Below are 6315 nucleotides of genomic sequence, written 5' to 3'. Positions count from 1 at the left end.
CACAACATTCTGAGGTAGTGGGATGGTACCATTATTATATAGAAAGTAAGAAACTAAGAGGTTAAGGAAAAATATCCCAGGCCATGCAGCTAGAAGGTGGTGGGGCTGGAGTATTAGACCCTGGGAGTCTGCCTCCCAAGAACATGTTTGCTTCTTAATCACTATTCCCCTCCACCTCTTTGCCATCATTCTAAACATGTTGATATGCTCAGTGGAGCAAACAGGTTAGCAATGAACTATTGGGAATATTCCCAGGAGAATCAGCATCTCTGGGCCCAAGGGGAAACACAGTGAATTGTCAGCTGGGGTCTGTAGGACTGAGATAACTGGAACCACCCAGTGGAAGAGTCAGTGTGATGTCATAGAAAAAGTTTGAGGCCTGGAGGCCAATGACCATGTTCAAGTCTCAGCCTCTTTGCAAGGCCTCTAAGTTATTTAGTCTCTAAAAAGCCTTAGTTCCTAACCTGCTAAAGAGAGAGAAAAAGCAAATATATGTATCACAAATGTGTTGTAAAGACTAAACAAGAACATCTGAAAACATTTAGTTAAAAACTTCAAAAGATTTGGATTGACTTTGGAGTATTACAAGGATACTGATGTTCAAATATTTATTTTAAATTCTTTTATCTTACCACAACTTTCTCAACAAACAAACAAACAAACAAAACAAAACAAAACAAAAAAAAACCCTCTCACTCACCAGTGGATAACTCTTCAGGAGCACCACGAGTTCAGGTGTGCCCAAGAGCATCCCAAATGAGCTGACATGATTTCTCTCTCTACATGGTATATATGCAGAGCCTGCCAGTGGGTAGCTACAAAACTCCCTGCCATTGACCTCTGAACTTGGCTTCCTATAGAATTATGGATGCTCTCTTGGAAAATCTTATACTTGCAATTTTTTCTTCTTGAATCAATCATTTAGAAAATTGTTAAATCAATGCTTTGTTTTCCTGTATTCATTCAAGCATCCTGAGTTAATGATCATTTTTTTCATGTGTCAACTCTTAGAAGAAAAATTAAAACAAATCTTTCTATAATTTGAGCTCTGAGCTTAAAGAAATTGAAAATATATGGCTTCCTGTCTTGACCATCAATTTCCTTATTTTCAAGAATTGACTCACATGAATATGCTCCTAGAATCCCTCCCAATCCATCAGGCTGGTACAAAATTACATTCTGTAACTGATTTTCTCTTTTTGGGGGGAAGAGAACCTCAGAATCACAGTTCAATATATATTTTGTAATTTACAAGTGGCAAAAATCAACCATTATAATTAAGTTGGGGAATGAATGAATTAATTAATATAGAGAGACTGTTTTTCAAGGAAGTCTAGCCTTCATATCTGTTCTGATGAATACCCTCTTCAACTGGCCAGTATAGAAATAACTTATTGTTGGAGTCCCTGCTGCAGTGCAATGAGATCTTCAGTATCTCTAGAGCACTGGGACACAGGTTAAGGATCTGGTGTTGCTGTAACTGTGGCATAGGTCATAACTCTGGCCTGGGAACTCCATATACAATTGGGCAGCCAAAAAAGAAAAAATAATAATAATTTATTGTCACTTGAATTTATATACCATTTTATGTCCAATTGAAATGGAGCAGGATCCTATGGTCCTTCCCCCACCCCATGTCCTCCAACTGCCCTTTGTCTGTAGAAAAAACTTAGTCAAAGAGTAAGTTTAATCAGAGAAGTGAGAAAATACAGGAGCAAAGGAAAACAATCAAATGAGACCAAATGATCATAGTTTATGCATTAAGCAAAGTCAAGGACTTTTAGTTCTCCTCAAGGGGTATAGATAATATTCTGAGCCATACCCTATATTCATGTCTTATAGATACCAAAACCTCTACCAGGTGGAAGAAGTTAACTATATGATGACCAGATTGTAGCCTTGACACAAGCTGCCACAATTTTAAGACTTGTTCTCAAGGAAATGGGAACAAACCAATCCTGGAAGTGAAGACAGACCGACTGATTGTACTTAAAACCAAGATAACACTGATCAGACCATCTACAGCCAATTTTAAGATGACTGTCAGAGCTGACTGTGCTGTTTCTGCACGTAGCCCCCTCTCTCCATCTGTAAAAACTCTTGCCCACTGATCATCAGTGGGAAGAGTCAGAGTGTGGCTTAGGAGTCCATCCTCCCTGCCCAGGTGCTGGCATCCAAAATAAAGCAGACTTTCCTTTCCACCTACCTGGCCTCTTTATTGGCTTTAGGGCATGAGCAGCCAGACTCCACTTTCAGCGACACAACCAGTATTATAATAATATAGTACCCTCAGATTCATGCATTGATGTGTTTTTTACTCTGTTTTATTACTTAGCTCCCCTATTTTTTCTATTGATACAAGTCCAAGTAATTGGATGGGTGGTAAACTAGAGGCACTAACAATACCTCAAATTATACAACCCATTTTATCTTAACTCTCGATGCATTTAAACAACTTCCCACTGTAAGGTACTTTTCCACTAGGATTTATTCACTAATTATCCCCCAAACTCCTGATTTTACAGTCCCTTCAGGGGATAACAGCCACAAAGAAACCTGGGACCCCAAATGTCCATGCCTTCTTGCCAGAAGGACTGGGGAAGGGCGGTTGGTGTTCTAATTCTTCTTTAAGAAAAAAAATTGGGCTTCATGTCTTCTTTGCTAAGCATTAAGAACCCTCCTTCAAATGCACAGTTCCATGCTTTTTATATGTAAGTATTTTTAAAGGTAATCTAAACTGCCATGAATACAACTAGGCTTTTCTCCCATGCTTTCCATTCAGAAAGAAGCTGTGTGGGCTGGTGTACACTGAAAGCTCATGTCACTTTATACTGCTATGTTAAGGTGACAATATAAAGCTATAAAAAATCAAATTGAACTTAAATTTTAATATAGTTAGAGATGGGATTTTGGAGGAATGAATATATGTGTATTGCACAGAATACACTTTTATTATTATTTGTAATACTACCTGATTATTACTGAGAAACCATTAGAACTTAAACAATCATTCCAAAGCTTTACATTAAAATTACATAAAATAATAAAAATATTCTTAGTTAAAATGTCAGCCCTAAGGTATCTCTAAAACTACATAATTATCGGTGCATTGTTACTGTTTGGGAAATTCTAGCAAAGGAGTGAGCTAAGTTATTGCTTGTAGGGAATCCACCCACACTTGTCCCTACATTATGACAGATGAGGAAAAATATAAACCACTGAAGTTTGAATATTTCCTTATTTCAATGTGAGACTAAATACTCTTTCCCCCTAAGGCCTGGAAATAACCATATAAGAAATGAGGTACACCCATATTTTTTTAAAGTATGAAATCATTATGCTTTTCTTATTGTGGTATAACTTGGCTGGCCATGTTATTTCCTAGATTCCTAGGTACCACCCCGACGCTTCTTCCCAAGCACAACAACTGCATCCAGAGTCAGGATGATAAGATGTCCTCTCTCAGGTCTGTATACCTGGACCCAGCCAGTAGCTAAGACATTTGTGACATATACTCTTTAAATATCAGTTGAGTCATCCCTTTCTTTTTTATTGTGCTACTGACCCTTTTGTGTGAACCATATGGTGGGTTTGAGGAAGAGGCAGGGAGGAAATGGATTTTGGTATCAGGCATAAATGGGGTAAAATCTTGGCTTGCTAACTAAAAGATAGGATGAACTAAGTCAAATTACTCAAATTTCTGATTCATAATTTTCTCATGTTTTAATTAAAGTGATAGTAAAAAAAAAATGCCTACCCTTGGGTCTGGTATCTGGTAGGCTGTCGAAAAATGGTGCTACTAGCTATATTATGACCACACTCCTTCTGTTCTATTGAAGTATTATTATTATTATTATTATTATTATTATTACTGTATGATGATGATGACGACTACATGCACACGTTCCTGTCTTTACAATACTTTTCATTTATCATAACATAGGTAGTAGGCATATGGCTGCCATTTATATCCTGGTCAGAGATGATATCACACATATGCATAATTAAAGTGTCACTAGTCCCTGAATATCCCAGCAAATGCTTAAAAACAGTTAGAGAGCAATTTCTGTATCACTCTGATTCTTCATCTGTTAAAATGAAAGCAGTCAGGTGAAAAGCAATCTATCCTATGATATTGTAAGCATGGAGTTTTTTTTTTTTTTTCTAGGCATTTACCCAAAAGCCTTAGAAGTAAAGTCTTTAACCTAACAAGATCCTGAGCTTGGAGCTGTATGAAAAGCTCAGCATCCCTCACCTCCCTGAGGCCTGAGGAGAGGGGTGAGCTGTCAGGGATTGGAATGAAGCAGGACATAATGAGACGGATGGTTTGGGGTCAGTTCCTTATACCCAACACCTCATTAAATCCATATCAGAGGGGGAAAGGTGCAAAGACACTTTTAGAATACCAACCTTTTCATCCCGCATTGTTACAAAATTGGCCTCGTGTAAGGAAGGAAAAAAAATGAAAGGAGTTTTTAAACTAAAGATCTTTGTGGGAAATCAAGTACATTTTTTAAAAAGCTATTTATTCAGCATGCTCACTGCTCATCGCACTCACCTTTCTCTCTATACATTTCTCACTTTCACTTCCTATAACTTCTGCCCTCAAGAGTGAGCCCAGCTGTACCTGTAGGGCAGATTGGATGTGTCCCTGTGCCTCTGCTGGCTTTCTTCTCAACTTTTTTCCACATTCCTTACACTCTTTATCCTCTTGGTTTGCCTTCCAGGTCTCTCTTTTCTCTTCCACAGCCTGTGCTGACAGACTTCCTTCTAAAAACAAACTCAAGAGCAGGTCTCATACTGGAAGTCATTTTTCTTACAAAACGCTGGCCACAGTAAGCCACCTGTGGCAACAATAACAACCACAAAAAATGTAGAGCAGCTGAGATTATATTGATGACCCTGGTTACCATGGCATGGATGACAGCTCTAAAAAACTACATGTAAAGAAAAGTGAGATTCAAAAATTCTGTAACCAAAGAGAATATGGACTCCAATTTTTTTTAGGACATCATGGGAAATGTTCAGGAAGGCCAGGAGTATCATGGAATGGAGCAAGGGCAAATGTGAAATTCAAGAACAAGCAGTGGTATCTACTCGATAACTTTGGAAGAAGACAGATCTGCTCTTCACTTCAGAAGGGGCTGAACAATTGAAGAGAAAGATTTGGAGAAACCTGGGAAAGACGGCAGCCTAATTACCCAGTTTGGCCCATTAGACACCTGGACCTCATTTACAAAGGACTGAGCCTATTTTAATGTAGGAAAACAGGAGGTGCACGGGTTAAGAGCAGCCATTCTGGGCCAGACTGCTGAGGTCAATTTCAGGTTCCACCTTGAGCAAACAGATACCTTGTCAGTAAAGAAAAGCTAAAAATGGTACCTACTTCTGTTTCGCTTTGATATATAAGTGGGTTAATACATAAAGTTCTTCCATCAGCACTGGAAGTACAGTAAATGCATATTATTATATTTAGCACTATTACTACTATTATTATCATAAAGCATTTATACAGTGTAAACACTAATACAGGAATGCAATTTATTTACATTTTCCTAAAATGGACCAAATAATTTCCCTCACATTCTCTAGTTGCTCATTTGGCCAATTAAATTTTTCATTTTCCTATTGTTACAAAGCTCACTTAAAGAGCCTTCAAAGTGTCTGTTTGAGGGCCCTAAACACCTATCTTTTACTGACTTTTAAGTAAAAGATTATTTGCTATCCACATCAAGGAATCTCTTTCAGCTTATAAATACCTGAAGTTGCACTAGCTTAAGAAAAGTACTAAGGTGTCAAGGACAGAGCCATGGGCCAACCCAGTCATCCATAGAATCTGGATGGTTTCTTTGCACCAGTGAGCCTGAGAACATATAGACTGGTATTTTTCTCTTAACCAATGACATATCCTCTGACATATGGCCGTAAGAAAACAGAAATATATGCTCATAAGTGATGCCTTATATTTTAAAACTCCTTGATTTAAGAACTCTTATTTATTTTTTAACTCTCTGCAAAGCCCAACTAAGCTCTCCAATACAGAGATGTTAGCAAGAGCAAAAGCCTGGAGGTAACAATGACTCTACATGAAATATCCTTCTGATTTTCTTTGCATCTAGACCTTAAAATGCACCTCTAATTTGGCTAGTGATGACTGCAGCCACCAGTCACTGAGCTATGGGCTAGGCACTGAGACCAGAGCCATGTATTTAATCCTGGCAACAATTCTGTGAGATAAGTCCTACTGCTGTCACATGAAAACCTGAGGCCAAGAGAAGTCACATTACCGCTGAGAGCCATACACAATAAGTAGAA

The sequence above is a fragment of the Phacochoerus africanus genome, chromosome 1, assembly GCF_016906955.1.
Source record: "Phacochoerus africanus isolate WHEZ1 chromosome 1, ROS_Pafr_v1, whole genome shotgun sequence".
Taxonomy (NCBI): Eukaryota; Metazoa; Chordata; class Mammalia; order Artiodactyla; family Suidae; genus Phacochoerus; species Phacochoerus africanus.
Note: the sequence above shows the minus strand (reverse complement) of the source record.